Here is a 13,149-nt window from a genome sequence, read left to right on the forward strand (position 1 = left end):
GGCAGAGGCCACGGCTGTCCACGCAGCAGCGGAAATATCTCCACTAGCCAGTGTTTCCCCTGCCAGCGGGGAGCTATCAGGACGAGAGTCAGACCCCTCTCCGGCACTCTGGCGAGAGAAGGAGTGATCAGCTCTAATGGGGCATACAGAAGGACACGAGACCACTCGTGCGCCAAGGCACTCAACCCCATCGGAGCACTCTGGCCTGTGAGGGAGTAAAACTGAGGGCACAGCTCTTCTGACGCAAAGAGATCTACCTTCACTTGGCTGTATCTCTCCCAAATACGAGCCACCACCACGCTGTGGAGTTTCCAATCCTTGTAGCGAGGGTTGCCCCTGGACAGTAAGTCGGGTTTAGATTGAGCGACGCCACCCACCGTTGAAAAGGTCTCATGTGCAAATGACCGAGCGGATTGACCGTCAAGGCCAATGCCATGAGCCCCAGCAGTCTGAGACATATTCTGAACTTTAGCTTCGTTCCTCTGCAAAAAGTGTTAGACAAGCCTGAAAGGCTTTCACCCTCTCTGCTGACAGACGCGCACACAGACGAGTTGAGATCAAAACACCAGTTCACCGTGAAACCCAGGGTGGCCAGATGTGATGTGAGCAGTCTGGTGTGAGCCTGAATTTGTTCGGGAGACTGTGAGGCTAGAAGCCAATCGTCTATGTATGTCGCTAAGCACATTCCCCCCTCTCTTGGGGGGCAATGGCAGCTTCGGTGCATTATACAAACACCCGCGGACTTGATGAAAGGCCGAACGGGAGCACCATATACTATGCGTCCTTCAGGTCTACGGATATGAACCAATCGCCTGAACGCACAAATCATATCAGAGGTGTGTGCGTCAACATCCTGAACTTGTACTGTCTCATGTATTTGTTCAGAGCACGCAGATCCAATATGGGTTGCAGACCCTCGCCTTTCTTTGGGACCAGAAAATACCTCGAATAGAAACCGCTCTGTCTCTCTTCCGGTGGTAATATTCAGATAGCTCCTTTGTTCAGCAGATAGTTGATTTCCTCCTGCAAAATACAAGCTTTTTCCCCTTGCGCCCTCGATTGCAAAACCATGTTGAATCTGGGCGGGGTGGACGCGAACAGGAGCGTGAGCGGGAGTTTTCAACACCCAGTTCGACGCCACGCATGCACGCCACTGTTGAGCCCGCTCTGTTAGTGGACCTAATGGTGGTCTCGCTGCTTCGCTGGGCTGGGCAGTGGGTCGCGCAGCCGCTGTGCTGTCCAGCAGACGGATAGAATGGATTCACACTGGCTGGCCTTGTCTTCCTCACATCAGGGTCAGAGGCTACTGTGAGGAAAAGATAAACATAACAGTGAACGTTAGGTGAGCTGTTTAACCAGCCGACCCAATTGATGAGCACATCTTTACAAGCTAAGCTTTATCTGTTACTGTCAATCTCTAGTTAGCTTTTGATTTAGCTAGCTACATAGCCATAAAATAAAGCTACACACTTATATCTTAAGGTAGCGTTACATATCGGAGTCTGGTGGTGGAGATTTTGAATCAGGCCGCTCGGGCTCTGTAACATCCACAGGCGGACATGAATGCTGAGAGGAGGATGACTGTGGTCCGCTCTTCTTGTAAGCAAACACGGAGCAACTTTCTGCTCTTAAATTGATTCCGTGCACGGTCAGGTGCTTCATCAAATTAGTCGTGTTGCCAGTCTTAGCAACAATGACTTTTTTGCATATATTGCATCGCACACTATCGGCATCAATCTTGCTAAAATGGAGCCACGCTTTTGACCTCAGTGGCATTTTTTAACCGGTTCGACGACACACACAATTACAGTTCACAACACAGATACACGTGAACCCCGTCTGTGGGCATAACCACAAACGTCTCTGGTAACCACGTAGGCTATGTATTTTTCCTGCATGCCGCAATCACGTGTAACGTTACAGCCAATCACCGGCATATTTTGATACTCAGTACTACCGAAGCATTTTGGTCGGTGCCATGAAAGAACCGAAGTTCGGTACCCAGCCCTAGAAGGACACTGGTGTGTTCTGTGCACTGGTGTGTGCCTTTGTGACATAGCTGGGGCTCCACAGAGCTCCCTTCAGGTCTGACCTTCCTCCTCTTCACCTGGCTTTGAACTGCGAGTGCTGGCACGGCCTCTGCGCGCCTCTTGAGGGGCCCGGAACATGCCCTCTGTGAATTTGGCGAGAACAGAACATTTTTCAGAGGGGGTGAAACAGGCGTCTGACTGGGCCTGCCAGCCCCCTCCGAGGACAGTGCTCTAGGTGGCGCATCGCTTCTTTTTACCCTTGTGAGTGGCAGGGGGGGTGCCGCTTGGGTCCCCTGCGTCACATTGGCAGCAAAGGGCTTCTTAGCCCATGCACCTTTAAGTTCAGGTGGCTTGCTCTGGGCGCCCGCCTGGGCTGTGGGCTGGCATTTGGGGATGTGGTAACCCAGCTGGGTCACAACTTGGGCAAATGTCTACCAGAGGGGAGGAGGTGGCATCTCCCTGGGGAGACACAGTTGAAGCGCTTCACCCTCCTTTTTCTTTTCCTCGCATCGTCTCTGTATGGTGGCAACCACTGGGCCGAAAAGGGCTTTCGGGTCCACAGGGACGTCGAGAAGCTGAGCTTTCTCCTTCTGAGAGAGACTGGAGAGGTTCAGCCACCTAGCTCTCTCTTGAGTGACCATCAGGGCCATGGCTCTTCCAGAGGCTTGGACGGTACAACTGTGTAGACGCAGGCAGAGGTCTGTTACCACCAGGGGTCGCGTTAACTGAATATTTTCCGTCATTGACCGTTTTTTTAAAAGGGTGACGGAAAAATCTGAGGGCCATCCATCATTTTGACAGATTGCAATTCACACCCCTGACCACTTGGTGGCAAAGAGCATATTACAGTAATTGGCTCTTGTAGAAGAAGAAAGTAGAAAAGAAGAAAAGAAGAAAAATGTCACGGCAGTTGAGTGTCAGAAGCTTCTTTAAAAAGCCCAATAACGATGTTGATAAAAGAGGTGAAAAAAGAGGGATAGATGAAGATGAAGGACAAACTCAGCCCTTGGCCTCAGCGGAGCAAGGAAGCGGCAGCAAGGAGGTTAGACGGGAGTACAGAGTTCAGTGGGAGCGGGAGTTCTCCTGGCTGAGGAGGGAGGATGGAAAAATGTTCTGCGACATATGTAAGAAAGCGGATATGAGCAACGGATTTGTCCGAGGATGCACGAACATGCAGAAATCAGCTTTAACTGACCACAAAAGTAGCCACAGCCACCTTGCGTTTATCGGCAATTACGCAATTTCCTCTGGCACTGCTGAATGCATCACAGCAAAAATAAAAACTGTGCTGTCGGGCCGTGGGCTCACTATGGCTCGGGTTGTTGGACTTGGAAGTGACGGAGCCAATGTGATGGTGGGTCGAAAGGCCGGAGTTGCACAGCAGTTGCGCCAGAATGACTGTCCCTTCCTCATTAACATTCACTGTGGTGCGCACAGGACAGCGCTTGCTGCGCGTGATGCCTCCACCGCTGTGCGTCAAGTCAGTGCATATGTCAGCACTCTTAATGATATATACACATACTACAAGAATTCCCCCGTACGAACATACAGACTAAATAAACTTCAAAAATAAATGGGGGAACACGACCTGCTGAGCCTAAAACAACCATCGACTACACGCTGGCTGTCGCTGGAGAGGGCAGTTAAGGGCATACGTGCCAACTGGGCTGCTGTGGTGTCGGAGTTGAGGGAGGAGGAAGATGCGAACAACTGCCCGGTAGCTAAGGGCATCAGAAAGCGACTTCAAACATACACTTTCACTGCTTTGACTCACTTGCTTACTGACGTTTTGGCCGTGGTGAACCGCATGAACCTCATCTTCCAAAGAGAAGACGTCAATATCTCACCTGCCGTGAGCATGACTCTGGCCAGTCTGGAAGACCTGATGAATGGGCCAGGTGAGGCGGAGAAAAAATTCATCGAGGCCTCACAAGACGGCAGGTTCTGTGGCGTCACACTGACACATGTAGACATGCAGACATTTTCATCTTTACGCACAGAGTACGTTGCGGAGGTGATCAAATCAATCAAAAAAAGATTCCCATCGGAGCATCTGAGCATCATTTCTGAACTGGACACTGTGCTCAATGCTTCTCGCTATCCGGGTGGTGCTGACAGCGCGTTAAAGAGCTATGGACAGGAGGCTTTGGAGTGCGTCTGTGACCACTACGGGTCACAGACCGGTGCAGCCGATCCACTGGTGCAGAAGGAGCGCATGCTGCAGGATTTCCTACCGCTGAAGCGGGTGCTTGCAGGATTAGGAAACCCCTCGTTCAGAGAGTCTTGCCGACTTCTGATCACTTCACTTGGAGAAATGTTCCCTGATTTCAAAACTTTGGCTGAAGTGGCGCTTGTGATTCCAGTTTCCAGTGTGGTAGCAGAGCGCGGATTCAGTCTCCAGAACAACATCAAAACAGCCATGAGAAGTCGTCTGTCCGAGGAAAAAGTCCAAAACCTCATGACAATAGCCTCTGCAGCAGTCCCACTTGAGACATTTGATTACGCGCAAGCAGGCACGCGATTCAAGTCCATGCGGACCAGGAGGAAGGTGTGAGACTGTGCGTTTAGGCCACAGGTGAACTGTTCATATTTGACTATTCATTGTTCATATGTAGCTACTGGGGCCACACAGTCAGATGTTTTTGTTACTGCGGAGAAAAAGTTACATATTCTTCTGCTTGATGTGTGTATCCATGGTGTGAATTATTTGTTCAGCTTGTTTGGACTGAATATTAATTAAAAATTAATTAAAATTAAATGCAATTGAGTATGTCATTATTATCATTTAAGAAATTAAAGTGACCGGTAAAAATAGATTATGACGGGATTTTTATGACCCTGTCAGTCAAAATGACAGACAAAGAAAAAGTCTAGCGCAACCTCTGGTTACCACGCACACTTCGTCCCTCAGGGCTGGGGTGGGTGATGCTGACATGTCATCCTGCAATTCAGCCTGGTAGGACAGTAGCAGCGATGATGCGTTCAGGGCCCTCACTGACATGGCCACCGCTTTGTAGCTCTTTTGAAGAGAAAAATCATTGAAGATTGAAAACACTCAGCTTTTGATGGCAGAGCAGGGCCCGCTGCCATCATGGTGGACTTCTGCGAGGGATGGAGGTGGGATGCCAGCAGAGGTTCAACTGGAGGAAGGTGGGAGAAACCTTTCTCTTCCATGTCGGCTCAGTCCAGCGCCGAGCCTCCCTGGACGAGGTTCTTGGCGGCAAGAGTATTTGCTCCAGGACCGGGTCGCCTCCTCCAGGCACTCTAGGAAGACCGGCAGGAATTGTCAGGCAGAGGACTTGACCTTGGGCAGCCTTCTTCCCTCGTAACGAGATGTGGTGGCCTTGGTGGGGGTTTTTTGGCCACGCAATGCCAAGCTTTGCAGCTGCTCTCTTGCAGACATCGTTCAAGTCTGTACCAGCGGGTGGGTTTGGAGACCTGCTGCCTGCATTGCTCCTGGACGCCGACTTTAAAGCTGGCAAGGGGGTAAAGGAGCAGTCCAGGTCCTCGTCGTCATCGTCAGACCCGAGGCTAATGGACTTGTCCCCTGAGTCGAAGTCATCTCCCGCGATGTCACCGTGGTCAGTTAGTGGAGCAATATCATCAAGCTGTTCACCCCAGCTGGCACTTTTAGGGATGGCGTTTCCCTCGAGACTCTCCGCTAACTCCTGCGACGGTGGGTTGGTTACCCCCCTCATTGTGTCCGCTGTCGACAGGCTAGCTTGGCGTGCTAGCCTGCGTCAGCGAGTCTTAATGGACAGGCGTGCACAATGCTCACAAGAAGCTGGGGATGCTAGCACGGCCTGGGCATGTTGCAGCCCGAGGCACGCAGCACACACAGAGTGGGTGTCTGCTCCCGAGATCTTGTTGCCGCACACACACATCCTCGCCGGTGGCCTGAACGTTTCCATGGTGAGGGAAGGTACAGGCTCCGACATTCTGTTAGCTCCGTAAAGGATGGAAGCAGCCACTGTTTGGAGTCTAGCTGTTGCACTCAGATAGCTTTGCAGCTTCAGGTAATGTAGCATTCGCCGACCGAGTGGTTAGCCTGCTCTGTGAGCTGTATTGCTAGTTCAGCTACACCTGCTGTCTGAGAGCTTGCTTCTGGGAGCCAGAAGAGGTTTAAAACTGAATCGATGACATTACATTGGGGTTTTTATCAGGAGGAGGAAGTCCCTCCTCCAAGGAGCGGATGTCACGTCTGTCTGCCAGCCAGGACTGGCGTAGTGGAAAATAGCTTCTGGGGACAAGCGCAAGGTGTTTTTTGTCCTGTATACTGCCTGACAGTTGGCCTCCAGGAACATCCTCTCCCACTCATACACTGTCATATATCACACCTGACCCCACCTGCAACCAAACAATATCACAGCAGCGGCCCAGGCGAGGTCAAGCTGCCCACTCTTATCTGTTCTCAAGGGAAAGGGACGTTTCAAAGCTGGCATTTTCCCCAAGATGACTATGATAGCCGATGATAACAGCCGATGATGATAGCCAAGCTTTATTACATGAAGCTTGGCTATCATCCTTGACCTTCAAATAAACAACTTTCACTTAGTGTCTCTCGAGAATAAGGTCTCCAGTATCAGAAAAAGGTTTTAATACATATTTGCTCTGTTAGAGATGATGCACCTCTAATTGTCCCTGAAGATAATTTAACACAAACTCTGCTTCATGAAATAGCTTGAGAAATTTACATCCAAATGCAGTCTGTGGTGTGTTTTTTTTCTCCATCAACAATCACATCAAGTAATTACATGAACTGAGACCTGGAAATATGTCTTATTTGTGAGATATCTGAAATAAACTTGTAAGAAATACCAGTTGTCTTTGTATGATTGTTGAGCTTTATAAAGAATAAAATCCTCAGAGTGGTATACAGTCTGCAGAAAGAAGAGCAAGATGAGACAGTTGAGAAACCTTTTTGATAGGGAGAAAGGAGTGCCCTGTGTCCTTCTCATGCCTGTACCAGGTTCCGTTCCCATAACAAGAAGCACATAATAATAAGTCTCTCATTGTGCAGACAGTACAAACATTCAAGGATGTGGGAAGAACATATGAAGACAATGTAAAACATAATAATGATATAAGAGTTAAATCATTTCTCATGCAAGAGTCTAGTAATATAATTTTCCATTACAGACCTTATCCATGCGTTTGTGTGTGTGTGTGTGTGGTTACAAATTTATCTTCTGACAACACAAGACAGTGATAGTAATGGCTGGTTATGCTTTGGACAGCTGATGCCATGCTTCATGAAACATTTATCAGTTTTATTACAATACATTTTTACATATATTTATATTAGGGATGCACCGATATGAGAATTTTGGTTGATACCGATAACCGATATCAACATTTCTGTTATGGCCGATAACCGATATTTACCGATGTCGATGTGATCTGTATAGTTTCTATGATAGCATATTAGTCAGCTGCAAATATGGTTTGACCCCAAAAAAATTCTAACAAAAGGTATATCAGTGGTTTTCAGTAGTATCAGATGTACTTAAAAACATACTAAAAGCTTACCAAAGTTTTACTCCAAGAAAGGCCCCATTTTCAAAATGGCGGCCGTCAGGTCCTTAAAATGACCATTACTCCTTTGTATTCCTCCTAGACCAGGAACACTGGTGCCTGATACATGTTTTGGCCATGTATTAATCTAATTAGCATATTTGCATGATAGATAAGTGATTACAAGTACAATTATATATTAAAGCAATTGGTTATAGGCAGGCCCGGTTCTAGACTGCCTTGATTGGGTGGGCAGTAAGAAATGTTGATGGTCACCAAATGCTACTGTGTTGAATGCCATAACGATGATGTTTTTTAGTATGCCTACCAGTCTGTGATACCAACCGAAACGTAATCATCGCCATGATTTCATCAATAAAGCTCTATTGAATTTTTTTTTTCTAGATTGACGAATCAAACAAAGTCTGTGGCCAATAAATTCTTAATTTCATCCTACTAATTAATCGTGACAAGCATAATTTGAAGACAATGTCACCAGACAGGCCCTTCAGCTCAATACAGATTTATTAACATTAGACACACCCCTTACACATAAACATTTGATGAACGTCATTACCCGCTATATCATATTTGGCCATGGTGGCACAATGTAAAACTTATATTTATGTTAATTTAACACACACATCCTTAGAACATAACAGGACACAACCACAACACTCAGAACATGTACAGAAAGTAATAAAATGACACATATCTGAACAATAACAGCCTCAAGAGTGTCTGACATTACACTCCCATGAGTCATTACGCCACCTAGCCCTCACTGTCCGTAACTGGTACTCCTCCAGTCACTACAATATTTTCTTTTTAAATATGAAGCTACAATGTTATTGGCATTGTAAATTTTAAATTTTAAATCACTAACGTGGGTAGTTTAATCTTGTCGGTGGGGGTGGGGGAGGCTCGCGGGCCAACAGGACTAACAGCGGGCCAGCAAGGGCTGAAAGTTGAAACCTTCTTCACAACCGTTACGTAGCCTGCCATTGTGAGGCTTCCCATGCGGCGGAGCGGGACAGAGACAAACTCCGCAGCAGCTGCCGATGGGACTGTGCTACTACTAGCAGTTGCTAGCAGGCATGCTAACAGCTAACAAGCCTGTGGCTAAAACTATCTGGAGTGCCCGTGGTATCTAATGTAATGCTTACCGAGAGAAGCTGCTCCTGACTGGATGCATGGCGCAAGAGAGAGAGAGACCCGGCTCTGTTGGCAGAAGAACTGTAGACTGTGATTACTCTGAGCAGCATTTATGGGAAGAAATTACAATAATTTTTTTTTTTTTTTTTTTTGATTTTCAGAATGAAGCGGGTCGGTTTGGTGGTGCGGCAGTCGAAGCATTTGGGAGGGCATTGCCCCCCCGTGCCCATGCCTAGAACCGGGCCCGGTTACAAGCATATTTATGCGAAAAATAAGTACAATTTTCCTTAAGTAATTGCATATTTCTCCTTTCTCATATCGTTTTGCCTAGTGTAGGTGGTTTCTGTGGTTCATAACCATTCTTTTGATTCCAATGTGTGGTACTGTAAAATTAGTTAAAACAGGGCTGCCATGTGAACCGCTAACCCCTTTTTATTTTTTTGTGTTTTATTTTTTTTATGCATTTTTTAATTTGTTTTGGTTTTTGCATTTTTTATTTGTTTTGGTTTTTTTGCCTGTTGTTTTTTATATTTTTTAAATACTTTTCTTATTTATACATATCTTTTTCTATTGTCTTCAGTTGTTTCCTCTTATTCTGGTTTAATTTTTTTTTGCACTGTGACCTTTTACGATTAGTCGTCACACTCTTCCTCCCATAGAGGTTGATTATAGTGATTCTCACGATTCCCAACTTGACATGGTCCACATGCAGGCATGCATGGTAATCCATATGCTGTGCAACTGCACCGTTGTGTTCGGCAGGCAGTTGTGCAATTACAGTGGATCATCTGCAGGAGGCTTTCTGGGGCAGCAGTCTTACTGGTCATAACTGGCAAGAACCGGTTGTCCACCAGTTTCCATCCCCAATCCACTGTGTTCATGTCACCTTCCTTTCCAATCCACACCATGATCTGGAAGTAAACTCTTTGGCAGTAGTATTTGGTTGAGGACTCGGTTGGAGGCAGATATTCTGGGGTAACAAATAATTTGGCGGTAACGATTTTCTTGCTAAAAAGGTTGTAGCGCAAAGAGGCAAGTGAATCGGTACTCTTTCCACCAAACAACACCCCCATTGCCTTGGTCCCATGGTCCTCTATGACACTCCTTGCTTGATGTGGGAGCAGAAACACATTTGCACAGGACTGGATGGTTGATTCACCATTCACAAGTTTCTGGAATGCTGTCTGTTTGCCAACGCTAACACTACCTACCTAACACTACCCAGGACTTGTTTCGTCTCACTGATGTTGTACACTTTAGTAGCTTTGGACTTGTCTGAACGAAAATAGAGGCCTCTATTGTTCGTCCCAGCATAGTAGAGGAGAAGAATGAGTAAGTCTGTATCCTCCCCTATTGAGGTTGTGGGCTGATGTTCTGAGGCCTTGACTGCAGCCATGACAATGTTCACGTCTGCATCACCTGATGCATTGATAACAGTGCAGCCCTTCTTCTCCAGCTCCTCGGTCATAAGATTCATAAGTCCTTGTTTGTTGCAAGATCTGGAAAGGAAATCATCCTTTCTTCCCACAAACTCAGTCTCTGCATTGAAGTTAACGATGGGGTGAGTGTTTTCACCACGTCTCTGATGCGTATTGTCTTTGATGGAAGGACCTTCGCTATAACCATCAAAAATGACTGTTGCTTTACCATAATGGCGTATGGTAAAGTCTGCATATGACTGTGCAATGGCACCGTAACTGTCACCCTTTTTCCATGCCAAGCGGTGAACCAGGGAGCCACCATCAAGGACATAATGCTCAGTTGGTGGGATGGAATCCAGGACAGTTTTGTTAGATTTCTTGCTTGAGAACTCAGTGACTGCCTGCGCTAGTTGGGGCTTGTTGGCTTTACAGAAGATTTCCTTGCCTTCGAACAGGGCTGCAGGAAATGAGCAGAGCTCATAGCTCATTACATCTTCCAGTGAAAACTGTCCATTTTTCGACATGATCAGGAACCGTTGGAACAGCAAAGCAGGATCAATGGTTCGGTCTTGGGCAACTTTGATGGTGGAGTCATCTGCAAGGGATTTTGCCCGGTCTTTCCGTTTGAAGGATATTCCAAAAACGGGTTTAAGTAGTCAAGGATGAATTTTGTTTGAGCAAAATGGTATACACTGTGCTGCCAACAACATTTCAATGAGGCAAGCAATATCAAATGTCAGTATTCTCTTCCACCATCTTCTGAATTGCTGAAAATTGTGAATTTAGTTTTGTTGGGTTTAGTATAATGCCACCCTTATACTCAAAAACATCTATAGAGGATGCATTACATATGTATCCAAATTGAAATGAGTGACCATTTTAGAGGGTTCACACACAGGCCTCTGTTCAGGCTAATTCAGAGTTGTTTATGATCAAAGTTATACAACTCCAATTTAAGTTACTTTTGGGTGCAATAACTTTTACATTGAATGTCAAGTCTGTGTTTTAGCAAAAAAAGGGTATGTGTCCAAAAACACATACTGAGTAGGAGTTACATGACATAGGCTAAATCGTTTACATCTCTGGTTCACCCCAAACAAAGATAAGACCTTAGAGTAATCTCACAAAATCATGTATTCCATAAGTATGTAATCATGTCAGTGCAATTTAGACAAGTCCAATGGATTCAAAGACCCAGAAAACACGGGGTTTGACACCAAGATTACTTGGCTAGGTCAAATAATGAAGGAGTTAGGATATTTTAAGGGCTTCCTGCCCATCTTGGATGCCATCTTGAAAATTACACCTTTCTAGTGGTCAAACTTTGGTAAACTTTTAGTATGTTATTAAGGACACCTAATATTACAAAAAACAGCTGAGTAACCTTTTGTTGGAATTTTTTAAGGGTTAGGTGTTTTTTTTTCATATATGCAGCCGCATATATTGGAAAACAAATGTACACACTGTGAATGACTCTTGCTTGGTGACTGTGTCAAAATAGCAGTCTTTGTACCTTGGGTCCAGATACAGTGGCTTCCAAATCAGTCGTTCACAGCTTCTAGTAGTGTGCTCTTTGCTGTGCGGACTCCGCTATCCGTTTCAGCTGCCCTGCTCAGCAAATGTTTCAGTGCCACAACAGAAGGAATTACGTTAGCGGTAGTAGCCAAATGTGACTTACCTCTCTTGTTAACTGTTCAAATGGCACGAGAAGTGTAGTGATGTTTAAATGAGGCTCCACTGGCATGCGCTGGGTGAAGCAGGAGGCTCATGTTCTGCCCCATACACACCAAGCACATGCTTCTGATCCAGCAGACTTTTAGTCATAAGGAATGTGCTATTCCATCTTGTTACAACGTCTAGTTGTAGCATCTTGTTTTTTTTATGCCCAACTCTGTTTATATTTCTCTCAGTCAAGAGGTGGCAAGTTGAGATTGCCTAAAGTATCCAACTATTTTCCTTCCATTAGCCACACAGTCCGTTTACTGCGAGCTGCAGTGTATGAGCCGTGCAGCCCAAGCTTTTAATACCGCACTCGTCCATTCCCTTCTTCATATTTCGTGCATTGTCACGAATTACAACATGCACATTCTATTTCGGTATTTGCCACCGAGTAAACATGTTGTCAAATGCACTAGCTATGGCAGTCCCGGTGTGCGAGCCTGGAAACTCTTGTGCATGCAACACAGCTCTTGTCATTTCAAAGTTATCATCGATCCACTGAGTAATTGGGCTTAACATACTCATCTGACTTACGTTGGAGCTCCATATATCCGTCGTGAAGCTAATGTCATTCACACTACTGTCTAACAACCTCTGAATATGCGTAGCTACCACATCTTGCAAAGCAGGGAGGGAGACGTTGGAAAAGTAGCAGCGACTTGGAGGACTGTAGAGGAGCTCAATGTGCTCTATCAACTGGCATAATCCTTGGTCCTATACAATGTACAATTTCTGGTCGTCAAGGGCAATCATCTCCATGATTTTCTTTGTGATCGACATGGCCTTTGTACTGTGCTTGCTAAATTTCCTTGTTTGATCAAGTGCTTGCTGTATAGGGCTCCCAACTGCAGCTGCTGCTGCAGCTGCTGCTGCTGCTGGTTTAGGCTGTTTGTGGTTTAGGCTGTTGGCTTTCTCCTGATATTGTTTGTGAACTTCTGGATGGCGGTTCTTCATATGAGTAATCAAATTGGTGGTGTCGAAGGATTTGACAAGACACCCTCCTCGCATTACTTTGACGTTGCAAGTATTACGTACTGCAATTCACGTGTCTTCTTTTTTCACCGTGAAAAATGCCCAGACCGCAGACCTTCGTCTTCTGCATGTAAATCATGTATTGCATCGCTGTCTGTGTGGCCTAATTCTGTTTTGGAAACAAACATCAGTTGTTAACATCGGACCAGTTAAGCTCATCAGACTGATGCCAATGTATAAAAAAGTGACTAACGTAGGCCGATACCGATATGAAGGCAGCTATATCGTGCATCCCTAATTTATATATGTATATACAATATTCTGATGTTTTTAGAAAT

At 45.9% G+C, this 13,149-nt stretch overlaps 1 protein-coding gene across 1 annotated transcript in view; it reads left to right on the forward strand.

The window, feature by feature from the left end:
• Nucleotides 1-13,149, forward strand: part of npdc1b (neural proliferation, differentiation and control, 1b) — a 59,650-nt gene that overhangs the window by 14,843 nt on the left and 31,658 nt on the right.

This window comes from Pagrus pagrus, assembly GCF_965226575.1.
Source record: "Pagrus pagrus genome assembly, chromosome: 8".
NCBI classification, from domain to species: Eukaryota; Metazoa; Chordata; class Actinopteri; order Spariformes; family Sparidae; genus Pagrus; species Pagrus pagrus.